The sequence below is a fragment of the Macrobrachium nipponense genome, chromosome 9 (genome assembly GCF_015104395.2).
Source record: "Macrobrachium nipponense isolate FS-2020 chromosome 9, ASM1510439v2, whole genome shotgun sequence".
In the NCBI taxonomy this organism is placed as follows: domain Eukaryota; kingdom Metazoa; phylum Arthropoda; class Malacostraca; order Decapoda; family Palaemonidae; genus Macrobrachium; species Macrobrachium nipponense.
Window position 1 is genome coordinate 29,051,348 of NC_061110.1, and position 18,605 is coordinate 29,069,952.

The following is an 18,605-nucleotide window of genomic DNA, read 5'->3' on the forward strand; positions in this document are numbered from 1 at the left end:
GAGTCCAGTCTGTTAAAAGAAAAAGACGTACTCTACTCGATCAAAACAGAGGCTGAGCGACAATTAAGATTGACATGTTTTGATAATAACGCAAGACTCGATCTCGCTTAATCTCGGGGAGATGAAAAGTTACTGAAGCAATTATAGCTTTGAACGGACAAAGAAAATCTCTCTCTTTTTACGTTCTATATCATATAAACATATTCTTTTACATTATGTTATGCGAAATCTGAACACACATTTAAAACATCCTATTCTGAGCTATCTAGGAATCTGAAAAAATGTTACACAATCTACATGACATTTCAAAGAGGGGAAATATGCATTTTGAAATTAGTAATATATAATATACCTTCCCCCAGAAGATTTTTTTTATCACGGTGTTGAATCCAACGATTCGCAACGAGATAAATAATCAGCAACTACATAGTTATTGCCACTAATGTGCTGCACTCTTAAGTTATACTGTTGCAGACACAAAGACCACCTGGTCAGTCTTTGATTATGGTTTTTCATTCTCTGTATAAATGATAGTGGATTGTAATCAGACAACACTAAAATTTCTTCATTCCTAGGTCTATTCACATACACTTCAAAATTTTGCAATGCGGTGATTAAGGCTAAAGTTTCCTACTCAATTGTCGAGTATACTTTCTGATGTTTTTTCAATTTTGTAGACATGAAGCACACAGGATGGTAGATATTATTTTTATCTTCTTGAAGTAGAACAGCTTCAACGCCACAGTCTGACACATCAACTTGTATCACAAATTTCTTGTCGAAGTCTGGAGCTTGAAGTACTGGTCTTGAAGTTAAAAAGGCTTTTACCTTCTCAAAGGATTCTTGACACTCTGGAGTCCAAACAAACTTAGCTTTGGGACCAGTCAAATCTGTCAAGGGAGCTACTACAGCTGAGAAATTTGGGCAGAAACGACGATAAAATCCAGCCATCCCCAAAAATCTCTGTAGCTGTTTCCTGGTATAGTGGTGGGGTAGGCCTTACTGACACCTTCTAATTAGCATTTACTGGAGCAAGAAGGCCTTTCCCCAACTTCAAACCCAAGATACTGTACAGTATCCTTGCCAAACTCACTCTTCTCTAGGTTGACTGTTAATCCTGCTTCTTGAAGTTACTTGAACACTTTCCTCAGAATCTTCAGATGTTCTTCCCTAGTTGAGAGTAAATCACGATGTCCATCTCGGTATACCCTAACTCCTTCTATTGATCCTAGTAGTTGATCCATCACTCGTTGAAATGTTGCCGGTGCATTCATCAGACCAAACGGCAGAACAGTATACTGATATAGTCCAAATGGAGTAGTAAAAGCTGACAGCAACTTGGCATTCTCATCTAAGGGAATTTGATAATAGTCCTTTCAACAGTCTATCTTGAACAACTTGGCTTGCCCAATATTTATCAAGTAACTGATCTATAAGAGGCAAAGGATAATTATCAGCCACACTGATGGAATTCAGTTTCCTATAATCAGTACACATCCTAAATGAACCATCTGGTTTCTTCACCAACACACATGGAGAACTGAAGTGACTTGAACTGGGTTCTGCTAATCCATGTTGCAGCAAATACTCAACTTCCTTCTTCAAAACATCTCGATGATATGGTGATAAGCGATAAGCTCTTTGCTTGAAAGGTTTTCCATCTTCTTGTATCTTGATTTCATGCTTGGTCAGATCAGTACGTCTAGGCACATCTGAAAAAATTTCTGGAAAACTTCTAATTACTCCACTTAGGTCTTCACCTTGTTCAACACTTAGATGTTTCAGTTTATCCTCCAAATTTTCCAAAATTGAAGAATTATTCATCTTGCTTGCAGCTCCCAATTCGTAGCCATCATCGTCTTCTGTAGATAAAGTTGTTTGGGTTACTGACACAGTTTCAGTTTTAGTTTCTGAGAAATATGGTTTCAAGAGGTTCACATGTATCTTCCTTTGTCTTCTTTTTCTCTCTGGTGTTTCAATCACATAAGTTCTATCATTTAACTTCTGAATTATCTAGTAAGGACCTTGAAATTTATTAGTGAGGGGAAATCTCTTGACAGGTAAGAACACTAACACTTGTTGACCAACACTAAAACTTCTTAGCTTAGTGTTAGCATCAAATCTCCTTTTCATTTTCTCTTGACTCATTTTCAAGTTTTCTAAAGAGAATTTTCTAATCTCTTTCAACCTTTTCCTTAAGTTCTTCACATACTCTCCTTGGCTTTCCTCTTGGTGTACTTCCCAATTTTCTGCAAGAATCTTCAACGGTCCTCTAACTTCTCTTCCAAAAATCATCTCATTAGGTGAACATCCCATACTTTCTTGATAAGCATTCCTAACTTCAAACAACAATAATGGTAAACCAACATCCCATTCTCTTCCTGACTCAGAACAATACTTTGTCAGCATACTTTTCAATGTCTGGTGGAACCTTTCCAAGGCACCTTGAGTTTCTGGATGATAGGCAGTGGATAACTGTTGTTTCACTCCTACCAATTCATCACATCCTGGAATAACTTTGAAGTAAAGTTTGTTCCTCTGTCCCTTTGTACTATTTCTGGTATGCCAAACTTTGAGAAAAACTCCATAAGTTTTTCAACAACTATCTTGGCAGATATGTTTCTAACAGGTATTGCTTCTGGATACCTTGTCACAGGACACATTAATGTTAACAAATACTCATTTCCCTTCTTTGTCTTTGGCAGCGGTCCAACCATATCTATAATCACTTTGCTAAAGGGTTCTCCTCTAACTTTTATAGGTTGTAGGGGGGCTTTCTTGATGGTTTCATTCGGTTTTCCAGCTATCTGGCAGGTATGACACTCACGGACAAAACCCATGCTAACGTTTTTGTGAAGTCCAGGCCAGAAAAAATATTTCATGATCTTCTCCACAGTCTTCCTGATTCCCATATGTCCAGACTCATGAGCTACTGCAACCACTTGCTTTCTCAATGGATATGGAACCAAAATTTGATGATATTCGCCCCATACAGCATCTCCTGGTATATCTGTAGGTCTATACTTCCTCAACAGCAAACCTTCCTTCAGATAGTAACAGGTAGGAGTCTGTTGCATCTCTTCTCGATCAACAACTCTGAAGAACAAATCAGTTAACGATGCATCCTTCTTCTGCAAGTCCATTAGCTTCTCTCTTGTCACTTGACCAACTTCAAGGGTTGAATTCTCAATATCTGCTAACTCAGCTACTGTAGTTTCACTACTGTCTTCAGTAACACTTTGACTACTCGGAGTCTCTTCAGGAACATCAGGTTCTTCTTCTTCGTCGTCTTCGTCTTCTTCATCTTCTTGGGAAATCTCTTCTTGGTCAGCACTATGGGAAACTTCACTTCCCTGGAACAATTCTTCTAAGCACAAAGATCCTTCACTTGATCCTTCTTGGGTGTGTAAATCCTCAGTTTCTTCACTTGCAGTCATAGTCCTCTTCATACTTCTGGTAGTTTACACAACTAGGAAACAGGTGGGGGTTTATTCTTCTCAACAATCTACTGTAGGACTAATCCTCAATGGTTTGTCTGTCACTACAGGACAAGGAATAAATGGCACTCCACCAACTTCATTCCCCAACAGAACATGTACACCTTCCACAGCCAGTGGGTCCTTTACAGCAAAATCAACATTCCCTGTCACCAATTCACATGACAGGTGTAAGCGGCATATAGGAGTTACTTCTTCTCCTCCTATACCCTTCAAAATAACTGAATCTCCTGTGAGACTCTTCTCCAACTGAGGGTGAGAACCAAGTACTAAGACACTATGGTTACTCCCTGTATCACGTAATATCTTGACTGGTACCTGCATACTTCCTTCTTGAGTTGACAGCATACCCTCATAGATATATGGCTTAAAAGCCTCCACACTGCTAAGCCACTCACTGCTTGAGGTAACATTTCCACTGGTTGCTAAACATTCAGCTTGTTTAGTTTCATTCTTCTCTGGAGTCTGATTCTTTCCCACACTGCTCTTCGTAGTTTGTTTCACCTGGTCACCTTTTACAACTTGACCAACTGGGTTTGACTGCTGTTGATTCCGGTAACACTCTTGACTGTAGTGTCCTACTCTTCCACACTTGAAACAGACAACATTAGGTTTCTGTAACTGTCTTGAAAAACTGGATGAGGATTTCACATTAGCTTGCTGAGTTGTATTACCTTGTGTACTCTTGGTAGTATCACTTGTAGGTTTCCCATTAAATTTGTTCCTGTTATTTGGATAAGACTTAAAATCTGGGCGTTGTTGACTATGGTACTTGATATTGTGATTACGTTTACTACTGATTATATTATAATCTTCACTTAGTGTAGCAGCTTTGTCAAGTTTCTTCACTTCTCTCTCTCTTAAATAGGCTCTTATATGTTCAGGAATTCCTAAGATACTGTTCAAGAACAAGTAACTCTTCTAACTCATCAAAAGTTTTAACTTTAGCAGCTTCTACCCAACGTTTGAAACACCTTCTCACTTTGTAAGCATAATCTAAGAATGTTCCCTTCTCAGCTTTTCTTAAATTTCTGAATCTCTCATTGTAATACTCTGGGGTCATCTGGTAAACTTGTAGCACACTGTGTTTAAGTACCTTGTAGGCTTTACACTGATCAGCTGTTAAGGCTAGATAAGCACTTCTCCCTTTACCTATCAAGACACTTTGTAGCAAAACTGACCATTTATCTTCTGGCCATCCCATACCTGAAGCCACTTTCTTAAAGTGATCAAAAAACTCATCTGGAGCTTCTTCAGTAAACTTAGAGATTAGCTTCTGTACTCTCACTACATCAAATACAGGGTCTTGATTACCTTGGTTAGGGTTAGACTGTGTTACAGGTAATGTGGATCTAGCTTTTATTAATTCCATTTCCCTTTCATGTCTCGCAATTTCTCTTTCCTCTTTTATCCTTTCTCTTTCCTCTTCTGCTGCTTTTTCTTCTTCTCTTTCTCTTCTTTCTTGTTTTTCCCTGTCTATTCTTTCCCTTTCAGCAAGCATTTTTAGCTTAATCAAATTCTCTTCTGCTTCAATGCGTCTAAGCTCTAACTCTACATCACTTTTCTCTTTCTTTTCTGTTTGCTTATTTATGAGATCAGCACGTGCTACATTCAACAACTCTTGAGCCAATTCTAACTCATCTTCATCAGTTATTCTAACAGAGTTTATCAATGATTCCATAGCAATACATCTTATTTGTGCCTTTACCATACTAGTAGACACATAACCACAACATGCCACTGCTAAAGCGCTCCACTGTGCCTTAGTCAGAGTGGTTTCAGACAAAACTTGGATGGAAGGGGTTGCTAAAAATTCCTGAACCTTGAACTGAGCCATTTTCTTCTAAGTTATCAATTTACAATTCAATACAATAAATGCAAAACAAAACTATGTGGTCACTCTCCTATGAAAATATATCCCTAACACCACCAGTATATTCTAGAATGATAATGAAATCTGCTTTCCCGGGTCTCTGGGCACCATTAAACAATGTTACGAAGTGCCAAGTATCTGGTTATCATTCATAAATTATTACCTCACCAAAAGCCAGACACCTGAACCCTCATAACACGTATTAAACAACTGAATACTCCAAAGGCAACAGTGATCCCTTAACACTTACCAGTATTGCAGAAAATCAGACTAAGTTCATCAAAACAGGTGTGAGGTAATCTTGTAAGTAATTAAATTAATCAAAGGGCATCACTCCATCAACAACTTTAAAAGTTTAAGTATTTCCCTGATTTCAGAAGTCTAAGTACTTCCCTGGTTCTAAGTCACTTCAAGTAAATTGAAGGAAAGCAAATCAATTATCACTCTATGTTTCTACCTAACATAAATATAATCATAATTAAATGCAAATATACTGGTTAGAAATAAAAACACTTATAAAAATCTTAAATACAAAAATTTATTATTAAATTCAAAATTTATAAGTGAAATTCACAACATCAGGGAAAATTACTGTTACTTGAAAACAAAGTAAAGTTTAATTAATTCTTGAATCAAATTAAGTAAAATTAAATCAAAATCAATTTATCACAAAATTCAAGAAAATTAATTCAATCAGAATTCAAAAGTGTTCGGCAATAATTGAAAATTTGAAATTAATTCACAAGTGCTAAACAACAATAAAACTTGAAAAGAATTCTAAGTAAATGCAAATTAATTCACAAATGTTAAATTTACTTAAATGTGCAATGATTAAGCAATGAAAATAACTAAGTCAATTAAATTGTGAATGCAAATGAAAATATAAAATAAAAAGGCACACTTCAATAAGAAAATGAACAACTGCACAAACAATGGAACAATCACAAACACAAAAATACGCAATGTGTAAAAGTGTAAATCTTTTCACTCAAAACACTGCAACCAACAGTTTTTACCAAACCTTCATAACCACCTGTTATTAGTTATTAGTTAACCAAACCGTTATTAGTTAATCACCTAACCGTTATTAGTTAACCACAGTTCCTATCCGTTATTAGTTTATTATTTGCAACTAATAAAAATATAACACTTTACATTTTTGGTGTACCACTTCTTTCTCTGCTGCAGTCTTGTCTTTACACACTTTGCATTCAAAAAACCAGGCGCTGTTACGAAACAATGTTTGTTCAGATTCCACAAAAGAAACTAATATATATATATATAATATATATATATATATATATTAATATATATATATATATAGTAATAATTTGTCGTCACACACCACACACATATACTATATGTATATATATATATATATATATATATATATATATATTATATATATATATACTATATATATATAATATATATATATATATATATATATATATATATATATATATATATATATATATATATATATATATATATATATATGACGACACATGGGGTTAAGAGAGAGAGAGAGAGAGACTTACAAGGTACTGAAAAGTTAAAAAAAGAACTGAACGAAGTAATTCCAAGTCTGACTCCCTATTCAAAAATACAAAAACTCAAAGATCCTACGAATCTCTTAACTTATGCTGGGTTAACTAGCAAAGCAAGAAGAAAAAAAATGAGAAAAGCACAAACACACATTCAACCACGCACACCCACCCACGCCATTCATGCCGAAAAATGTGTTGAGCTGTATTCAAGGCAAAAGCAGAAAATGAGCGCGTCATTCCGGCAATTGTTTGATATATTATCCTCACCTTGACCTTCCATCACGTGCTGTGACTTTGTTTGTTTCTGCGCAATTCATCAACACGGAAGTAGTGCTTTCAGTAATACAAACGCGAATGATTCATGTAACGAAAACAGATGAGTCCGTGAGATATCATCCTTTTTTTCTTTTTTTTCCAATCTCTCTTACAATCTCTTACAGTTATCGGGAACTGATAATATTGCTCATCTGTTAAAACATTTCTAAAATCGACTTGATTAAAAAGAGCTTATTTTTTTAATAGTTTCCGGGTGGCCGTTGATTTTTCATCTGCATTTCCAGTCAAAGCGTCGTAGTTTTTTCGGAATTTTCTTTAGTCTACGGAAGACGAATTTAATAAACGTGTTTGCTTACGTAGACGATGAATAGCAACAAACGAACGGCCTTCCCAAAGTTACTAGCGCACTAATGTGTCGAGAGAAACCGGCAGCTCGTTTATTTTGACTTCTACCACCTGCTAGTAAGCAGGCTTGCAGGTCTGCCGCTGAAACGTAAACGGTTTTATTAAATATTTTGAATGGGTCGATCGTTCGAGCGCCACAACTGCTTCTGCAGGACGTGATCGAAATCGGAAAGAGACGACGTCGGTCTGAGTTGTGAGGTGGTGAAGGCGGGGGCCAACGAACGCATCCAGTGTTTGTTTTACTTGGAGATTTCTGCGTAAATGAATCGTGCGTGATTCACTTACTAGCGGATATATTGTCCTGTGATGCGAAGGAGAACATCCGCTTCGGACTGATTTTCCTTAACATGCAGGACATGGGCGCATGTAAAGGCGCCTTTTGAGAGAGGAAACGCCACAAGCCTTCGCCTACTTCTTAAAAACGTTTAGTGTACCATGGTGTTCGAGGCATACTTCTCTTTGAATTGATAGCAATGGATCTAGTAAACAGAACATTTGATGGGATTAAAGCATCTAAACTCATTATTTTTCAGTAGGAGTCGAACGAAAGGCCAAAATGAAAATTTCAGTTCTGTTTTGGGCTTAGAAGGACTCAGCAACTCGACAAAGGTTACTGTTGTTAAGATGAACTTAAAAGGATATGAAGGAAGGAAAAAAAATAAAAAGATGAACTTGCCGAAAACCTTGAAATTTGAAATGATCATCCTCAAGGTCATGTGATCTCCACTCCGCTCGATGTTTGCTTATTTGCACAAGCCGTCGGATTGCAATAGGTAGCAGAGGCGGCTCTGAGCGAAGTGCACCTGAATGGGGCTTCACTTGGCGGTGCGTTTGCTTATTTATCGTAGCACCGAAGCATCATCTCGCCACCAGCACACGTATCCTTACTTTGCCCCTATGAGATGACTTCTCCTCCTCCTCCTCCTCCTCCTCCTCCTTTGCTGCTTAACTTCCCCGTCACACACACACCCGCCACCACCACCGCTCCCAATGCCTTCCTACGGATACAGGGAAAGTTACCAGCTAACATATTTCAGTTCTGTTTTGCATTCATTCTTTGGGCCAATTGCCTTAGGTGTTTTATTTATGACCCACTCTGTATTTGGAAGGGCGAATGAAAGAAATGAAGAAGCTTCTGTCACTTTTAGGTCGACATTCTTCAATTGGGGATTGGAAGTGATTCGCATGTTGACCTTCATTCTAGCTGTGAATTCGCCCCAGGCTTACAAGGAACATGGCGAGTGGCGGGCGTTCAGCACGGGTTCATTTAATACGAGGGATAAGGGACGCCAAACTGAAATATCATTAAAACAGCGATAGCAAACCGTCATTTTCTGCTGATTTTCATGAAATTGTGAATAATGACGAGATATTCGCTATCGTCAAATGACCAGTTCGGGAAGATGAGAGCCGCCATTTCGTCGCTAAGTTTGGAGTGAGATTTGTATCAGAAGTTTCCGGACGTGAGTGAAGGAAAAACAAACAGCGCCGCGTCTCCAAACATCAACAGAGGACCTGTCACTCGGGCCATAAGTAATCGCCTTATAATTGGCCAAAGAAGCAGTCACTGACCTGCTTTCTGGAAGAGAGTCAGTCTGGGCGAATCTGACTTGCAAGCCGACAAGTGGCAGGGCGATGAAAGGTCAGTCCATCGCAACTTTGTCCTTGATCTCGGGAAGAAGAATTCTGATGCGCCCCTGACGGTGCTCTATGACTCAAGATCTTGTTTCTTCTTCTTCTTCTTCTTCTTCTCTTCTTCTTCTTCTTCTTCTTCTTCTTCTTCCTTTCAATTTTTTTTACTTCTTAAAAATATTTGTAAGAAAAGATATGCCTAAAGTTTTCCCATATTTTTCAACACTTGCAAAATAGGAGGTGCTCACAATCTTTACAGTTTTTTCCGAATACATGCAAGATATGTACTCACTATTTTTATTTTATGAATTATTGGTATTCTTTTTGTTCATAGTTTTGTTTTGTAATTTTGTTCATCAGCCCTCTGCAAAGTTCCAGTCAATGACTCCGCCAGATGCCTTCTTAAGAAGAATCTAGGAATTCCGAGCCGTTCGATGATCTTTTGCTTAGGCAGTGTACTTCTTCGGGTCAGCCTTCATATGATGGTAATCATTATCATCATTACACGAAATAACAGTCTCCTTGCTTCAAGCCTGAACGCCATTTTGTTATACGTTTTAAGTATCTATCTATCGAGCTGTCTATCTGTTCCAGGATCACTATTTACTTAGCTATTTGTTTACATCTTTTTACGTCATTCGATATATTTTGACAGAAACGAAATGGAAGTTTAAATCCGATAAGCGCCAGATGCCAGCTGCATTCTCGAAAGATCCTTTAATATCATTTTGTTATAAGTTTTAAATATCTATCTATCTATCTAGCTGTATATGACAGGTACGCTATTTGCTTAGCTATTCTTCAATGTCGTTTTACGTCACTCTATTTATTTCGACAGAAACGAAATGGAAGTTCAGATGGGATGAGGAGCCAGATACCAGCTGCATTCTCGAAAGATCCCTCACCACAAGTCGTAGCTGGCTTCAGGTTTTCAGTTCGTCCTCCCTCCCGCGGGTTCAGTTACTTGTGAATTCATTCGTCAGTGCGCGTCAAAGTGGTTTATCCATTAGCATTTGTCTTATTGAAATAATAAAAATAAAAATGGGATGGTCGCAGTTTTTGCATCTGGGTCCTTTTTTTCGTTGTTATTTTTATCCTCTCATGAAAAATAGGATTCTCTCTTCCTCACTTTCTTCATTATTTAGATTTTATCTTATATGACTGATTGTAATCGTTTTAAATGATTTCACTGGACACTGAGTTGCCTCAATCAAATGGCTATACATTCTTCTGCAATGTTTATGTGGCAATGAATGAATGAGTGGATGAATTAATTTCCTTTCACTGTATTTTGCTACGGAGTCGAGAGGTCCAAGAAGTACATATGCCTGAACCTGCCAACATCCTTTAAGTTGAATTCCTCTTATGTCCTTCAGTGCGCGTGTTATTACGTTCAAGTAACGTCAAGATATTTCGCCCTTGTAAAATCAAGATCAGATTAACTTGCTCGTTGAAGGAATATACTGTGTCTCTTAATTCCTGCAACGCCTGGCCAAACTTACAGGCCGCAATTAGGCAGAGGCGTGTGTTGGCGGCGTAAGGACGATTTAGTATTAACCAACCACCAACCATATGCTTGTGTTTGACTAATTGGTTTGCATTCAGAGCAATGGTGGTCAAGATACGTGACACCGCCATTAATCTTGTTAGCGTTTAGAAATGTAGCTCATGTCCTGTTTTGAGAGAAGAATAAGTAAAGTTTACTGTGGGCAATAAATACATTATTTTTTTTTTATGCCTTAGCCGTCGTTACACGTCTATAGATTTTCTTATTTTCCACCACTAATGTCAAAATTTGGAAATAAATGCGTTTGAATAGACCATGTTCCCAGTTTGCCACGTGGCCGTCTTCCCCCTCCAAGTACAAAATAAAACAATTTTAAGCATCATATATTACTGGTGTGTGAGTGTATATATTCGTGTGTATGTTTACACACACCTATGTAAATATATTATATTTTATATATATATATATATATATATAGATATATATATATATATATATATATCTAGTATATATATTCACACACACATATATTACATATATAATATACATTGTATATTAATAAAATAAAAGGAGCCCATCAAAACGCCAAACGGTAGAAAAATAATGCTATATGTTTCGGAGAAAACTGTCTCCCACAAGAGGCAGGTAATGAATGAGAAAAGAGTTGCAGAAAAGTGGTATTTATACCAAGAGTTCCAGAGGTCAGCCGTTACGTCACTCCGGGTGACAGCGTCTTGGTCTTCTTAATCCCTGGTTTAGCAGCAAATATTTCAGTCTCAATATATATATATATATATATATATATATATATATATATATATATATATATATATATATATATATAATATATAATATGAGACTGTGAAAAATGTTCTGCTACAACAGAATTCTATCAAATGAAGTGAGCCCATAAAAACGCCAAAATATAGAAAGTAAGTACTATATTATCAGCGGGGCTGACCTAAAACCGCTACCTGTGGATGGATCTCTCGGTATAAATACCGCCTTTTCTGTAACATAACTTTTCTCATTCATTACCTCCCTGAAGAAAGAGACAGCAGTCTCTGAACGAGAGTACTTACTTTCTCTGTTATGGCGTTTTTATGAGCTCCTTTTATTTTCCAATTCTGTTGCACATATTACCTGCAGAGACGCTTCTCATAGACTGCAGTCACTCAGTGCTTCTCTTGGGAGAGCGCAGCCGAATGTAAGTCAGTCAGCCCTTAAAGCTACACCTTTCTATTCTTGAGGCTCAAAGTAGGAGGTTAACGCTTTAACACCTGGCAACCCCTCCCCCCCCCCCCCCCCCCCCGCCCTCCCCCCTCCTCCCCCCCCCCCCCCCCCCCCCCTTTCCCTGCCCCTCCCCCTCCCCCCCCCCCCCCCCCCCCCCCCCCCCCCCCCCCCCCCTCCCCCCCCCCTTTCCCCCCCCCCCCCCTCCCCCCCCCCCTCCCCCCCTCCCCCCCTCCCCCCCTAGTCCTGTACTCTCTCTCTCCCCCCCCCCCCTTCTCTCTCTGTCTGTCTCTCTCTCTCTCCTCTCTCTCTCTCTCTCTCTGACTTTCCACTCCGAGCGAGGAAAGTAACGATATTGGAACACTCCTTTAAAAGCTTCAGTTGACCTAAACGATTTTTAGTTGAACCCCTGTATGTAGCAGCTAGAGAGAGAGAGAGAGAGAGAGAGAGAGAGTTATCAGTCATTATTCCGTCAAAATATGCGCAACCAGCTACATGAAAAAAATGAGTCCCCATATATCTATTTTTCTGTGTGTAATGTAGATAACCTACGGTAATTAAAGCTAATTTTTTCATCATCACAAAACCTCAAGCATGAAAATAAAGACGAACATAATGTACTTGACGTATTTTAAGAACGATGTGTATGAAAATGTTGAATATTGCCATAATTTTTTAGGGGACACTTCTAATTATCTCGACAAGGTACTTTCGCCTGGAAACCATTCAGACGATGATATTCATAAGGCATTTTCTCACTAGCACACAGCCTCTCTCTCTCTCTCTCTCTCTCTCTCTCTCTCTCTCTCTCTCTCTCTCTCTCTCTTATTATCTGTCTGTCTTGCCGGAAAAAAGGTCTTTGTACTCGAGTAGTACAATACATCCCCAGTGAATCAAGCGCAGCTGAGAATAGTATCTAATTAGTGTCCGCAGTAGTAAACATAAAAAAACTGTTGCAAGTGAGTTTCACACGCACGTACACTTGCAGAGAGAGAGAGAGAGAGAGAGAGAGAGAGAGAGAGAGAGAGAGAGAGGTCTTGCAGGCTGTTTTTTTTTTATCATTTGAAAGTATAGAGCAAAGAGACACTACATGCCTCAATGTATATGCATACAGTATTACATCACAAAAATGTCAGCACAAATGAGATGCTTCGCTAATATCAGTTAGGATTAATAATAATGTGAAGGCGTCGATCTATTTGAGCATATTCCATTAAGCGTCGATAAGATTTCTCTGACTACTTTTGACACTGCAAGGATTCCCTTCTATCAGCAGCAGACGTTATTTATGACAGCTAACTGCTAGGCGCTGTATGAGTTACGGCCCTTGCACCACGTCATTAGGTTATCTCAACATTGCATTGGTAAGAACCTCGCTCAAACTGAGGGCAGTGCCGTCAGTCCACCTCACTCTGTGCGCTGTAGGCATTACTCAAGTTTCTTTGCTGAGTCCTTTCGGTCCTTAGCTGCCAACCCTTTAGTTCCTTTTCATTCGTTCATATTCTGCTCTTCCATCTGACTTTCTACTCTCTCCTAATAACTGTTTCGTATGGCAACTGCCAGGCTTTCTTCCTGCTACATCTTTAATACTTTAGACTCGTTGTTTCCCTTTCAGCGCAGGATGACCTCATAGGTCCCAGCGCTTGCCCTTTGGCCTTCATTTTAGATTCGATCCCATTCAATAAAGAGGATGCAATTCAGGATTTGAGTCAGGTTTGAAACCGGTTTTTGTGCAAGATAGCTGTCTCTCATCAATCAGACAATTAATTTGTTCATGTATTTATTGAATTGATTCATAGCTATGCCCCTTTTTAAAATCTGTTTTGCATGAGATGATTCATCAGTGTTGACTGGACGCATCACTGATTTGGCTCTGCTCTGAATTGGCTCTGCTCTGAAGCAGCAATTTACTGTATTCTCCAAGACAAGATTTAGATTATTGATAATCTTATAAGTAAATTCATTATGCTTATAGGACTGCTTCACACAGCATAATTGACAGTAAAGTCTCTGGAGAGATCTACTCCCGAACAGCCTGGAAATTTCTCGACATCTTATCAGTGTTCATCTATTCCGGTCATGTTTATTATTCGCAAGGCGTCTTTCGTCATAAGAAGCTGACGGCCTGTCTATCACCTTACAAAAGGGCTTCATTAACTAGCAGTCGCAACGGTGTAGCGTTGTTGGTGATGGATGAAAGACTTTTTTGTTGAAGGTTCTACTATAGTAGATTCACATCAACCGTGCATTTGATGTCTAGGCCAGTCCCTTACGACGCTCCTGATTGGCTGTTGATACGCAATTACAGGGCTGGAAACTCTCAGTCTATCGAGAGAGTTCACATGGGCAGGATGTATGTTCCACCTCTCCTGAGGGATACTTTTGAAAGACGTATCCTTCAGGAGAGGTTGAACATAGATCCTACCCATGTGAACTCTCGAGAGAGACTGAGAGTTTCCAGCCCTGTGATTGGCTTAACAACAGCCAATCAGGAGCGTCGTAAGGGACTGGCCCAGACATCAAGTGCACGGTTGATGTGAATCTACTATAGCCAATAGCAGAGGTGTTGTTAATGAGGAAAATATCATGATGGTCATTAGTAAAAAAGGAGACCAGAAATTAAGATAATCTATTGTAGTTGTCTCTTCTGATAGAAAGAAAACAGTGACACTCGTCGGCGTGAAAATATTGACTTATTGAGCAAAAAGGTTAGGTAAGCAAGAAAACATAACTCCCTTGTCAATGAGAACTTGACGAAACCCTACACAGACTCAGACCGAAGTTGGCAGCGACCGCTGAGTCAGCTGAATCAGTTCTTGAGGCTTTTGGTGAAACTGAGTTTGCAAGGTTGTTCATATTCGTCTTCGTTTTATTTATGAAAGTCACTTATTCTTCACGGTTATTTCCCAACCGCTGAAATAATTTCACTTTGATCGCTATTTTATCTTCTGAGTGATAAAACAGTGACAGCAATGTTGAATTTTGTCAGCAGGTGCAACGCACAATTTTACGTAAGACCTGATGCCACACCTGACCTCAAGACATTTACACCTTTTGCAGAAGTTGAATGGGAGCCAAGAAATGCCGATTTCCTCTTTACTTATTATTTATGGGGTGCCAGATGCGAAGCTTTCTCTCTCTCTCTCTCTCTCTCTCTCTCTCTCTCTCACACACACACACACACACACACACACACACACAGAGGTGCACAAACACATACATATCTTGTTGATTAGAAAGGAAATTTTCTTCTGAGTAGACTAAGATACAGATTAAAAAGTAAAAAGGGACATTCACTTTTAAGTAGACTAAAAACCTTGTTGATATCTCCACTATTGGTTCACTCGGCGGTTAACCAATGCTGCAATATCCTATTGAGAATATTTTTCCACTTCAGTTTTTATAAGATGTCAGTCCGAGAAGAGAAAAGTAAAGGAAAAAAAAAAAAAACGCAAGGCCGAACCTCGGACCAAGGCCACCTTAATCAGCGATCAAATGAAAACATCGTTATGCAGATGACCTGTGTTGCCTTGGTCAGAATGTGTACCAATCGTGGCGCTGCTTACCGTCTATGATGTCATTCAACGCGCACACGTCACTCTCTAAAATTAGAGGCGCCTGAAAAACACAAGGTCCCCTGACACTGATTAGGGCGAATATTTAGCTGATATGGAAGATTTCTCTATTTCTTTTTCTTTCAATTTCTTCTTCTCTCTGACTTCTCCTCTCTCTCTCTCTCTCTCTCTCTCTCTCTCTCTCTCTATCACACACACACACACACACACACACACACACACCACACATGCTTGGGGAAGAAATATTTTCGATGCAGTGTTTATCAGCAGCAACATAAAATGCCCCTTTTTTTTACAGAATCAAAAATATTTTGATTGATTTCTTGACTGGTAGGACCAAGTCTAAAGGCCTACGCCAGGCCTCTTATTCCCTTTGACATCTTACCTAAAGGTTTGTGCTGCCATGGGCTGCCTGAAAAGAAAAAAAGGGACTATAATTGAACTGGTTTGGGTTTTAAGTTTTAATAGGAATATGGTTGATTATTTGTCGTTTTGGAATGTGTATACATTTACCACATATTCCACTAACATAATTCAGTGACATTAATTTAATCTTTCATATAAAATTTTCCTGCTGATGTCTTTTATTTGCACTATCGTCTTTTATTTTGCACGCTTCATCTTGCACTTAATTCACTGTTGGTAACCCTATTTCATGAAAGAGCTTGTGCTATTTTTTTTAATTATGTTTCAAGAAATTATGGGCCTGAAGCAATCTGGTTGGTTATTTAATTGCCAAGAATGGTATATATATAAAATAATAATGAAAATAGATAAAAAGAATAAAAACAGACAGTCTCGAATTTCATAAAAATAATAATCTAATGGAATTCAGGAAGTAGTCTTGCACACCGTTTTACTCAGTGTAGAAATGCCATATCTTGCAACCAAGAATTAGAAATGATTTCGATATTGAGGAAAGAAGAATTTACGTAGGTATCCCCCCTCCCCCCATCCCCCACTCCATGGCTTGCTAAAGTCATCGTTCTCTCATTTCGAGTTTTAGATATATACATTGTCCTCTTTGGCTTATCTCAAGAAAGGTTTGAAAGTTTGTGTAATTGAAACATTTCAGTTGGAGTGCATGGCTTCTGCGCCCCTTCTTTCGGCCACTTCGAGCAGTTTTATCTTGAGAAAGTTTTAAAAGTCATTCACGCGATCCGTTGAACGCTCTTATGTAAGGATGCACAGAGAGAGAGAGAGAGGAGAGAGAGAGAGAGAGATATGTGGCTCTGGTGTTTTAGTAACCTAGATTTCGATCCCAACAAATTTAGTGCCATAAAACGTTGAGCGCCATGATGTTCCACAAGAGCAGGCGTGTTTATCACGACAGGGGACCCTCATTTTTAAGTTATATATATGGCGTCAAGGACCGCTTCTATTTCAACACCACTTCTATTGTAGCGCCGCCTCTACTTTAGCACCGCGTCCCTTTTAGCCGTGTCATGAAGCAAAATGGTACACAGCGCTGTGTTTACCCAATGTCCACGGATAAACAACTGTAATATATTTTGCGTTTCGTCAGCTATCCCAAAACATGACGGTTAATAGAAAATCACAGTGGTGTGGATTGACCTCGAGTGTTACATAAAGTGTTCGTGTGTGTGTGTTTGTGTGCGTCTGTGTAAGTTTTGTACTTTGGAACCAATAAGCAGTGCTTATTATGCGCAATATATTTACAGTGTTATCCATTTAACGCTTCCGTTGTAGATCATGAAATCAGCGAACTTGAAAGCCAAACAAGTGGCCTTGTCTGGGACGTTTCATGCGAAGGGCTGATTTATTCTTTACGTTTTCTTGTCATGGTCCTCATAGTTTGCCCTAACACAGTAGAATAATACCTATAAAATTTCCTAAACGTCTTAGCTAGGTTACTAAAATACTAATATATAACAATGAAAGAGAGAAAAGAAACCGCCACGCTAGATGAATTCTCATTAACCTTTGACAAGCGAACGTACCATGGCAGCCTTTTAAACAGAATCTATTGCCTACCCTTAGCATAAACTTATCCGCTTTATAGCCGTCCTTATTGCCGTACCGTCACCATTCATGTAGATATGAGACACAGCTCCCACGACATAGTCGTTTATGCCAATTCTGGAACATTGGTGGGTCGTGGCGCGCCAAAACCTTGCAGGACCCAACTGCGTGTCTTGCAGGGTTCCACCGGCGATTCCTTTACTGACATTCCTCTTACACGGTCTTTGCTATAACTTATCCCTCTTGTTTCCGCCTCTGCCGATGTAAGTTATGCTTAGTGAGATAGATGACATCGTTTTCGCAAATGGCCGCTTTCCTTATGTGGGATGAGATTCTCTGGTGTTTTTATTTCCGTGGATAAATCGTTTTATAGAAACGTCTCCTTGCAGAAAAATGAAAGAAGAGAGAGCTTTATGTCTGTAGTTTTAACTAAATTGTTATTTTCACTGATACACTTATTACCATAGAACCTCGCCTAACCAGATGTCTCATATGGATGGCAGGAAGGACTTCTTACAATTTCGGACACAGCTTAAAAATTAACAGCACGATAGGACCATGACAGGGGAATGACGGTTGCTAATACTTGCCATATCACTACAGTGGTACAAATAAAACAAGAGCTCTCTACAAAAATAAACACTCTGGTTCAATAAGAGCCACAAAATTGATTGCATTCACTATTTTCACCATACCTCGAGAAATTTTCGTCAGACCAATGGAATAGTTGTGAATATTTCAAGGGTAACGAGTGATTTTGTTATGCCTAAAACTGCAGCCGTTAAAAAAACACTATATTGAAGAAAAACAACACCCTCTTTCGGTATGCTATCTTCGGTAGTATATTTAACTGCGTGGAAGATACCTTACGGGAGTAGTCCATACATGACGTATGTGAAAAGCAGTTGCTGATCGGCCTTTGAAATGAGGTATATAAATCAAGTTACGGATTCTTGGAAGTATTATCACTTTTGCCCACAACCCTAAACTGAGGTCCCTAACTCATGTGGCTTAAGATTGTTTATATTACCTTCGTTAATTTCAGAAACAAAAGTAAACGTAACTTGGTAAGGCTGA

At 38.8% G+C, this 18,605-nt stretch overlaps 1 protein-coding gene across 13 annotated transcripts in view; it reads left to right on the plus strand.

Moving 5' to 3' along the window:
* Positions 1 to 18,605, plus strand: part of LOC135218373 (calcium-activated chloride channel regulator 1-like) — a 376,124-nt gene that overhangs the window by 146,222 nt on the left and 211,297 nt on the right. The window contains exon 1 of one of the 13 annotated variants that reach the window (XM_064254642.1): positions 8,659 to 9,243. The exons of the other annotated variants lie outside the window; for them this stretch is intronic. The gene's annotated coding sequence lies outside the window, so the exon portion shown is untranslated. Of the gene's footprint in view, positions 1 to 8,658; positions 9,244 to 18,605 lie in introns of those variants that run through there. 13 annotated transcript variants of the gene reach the window in all.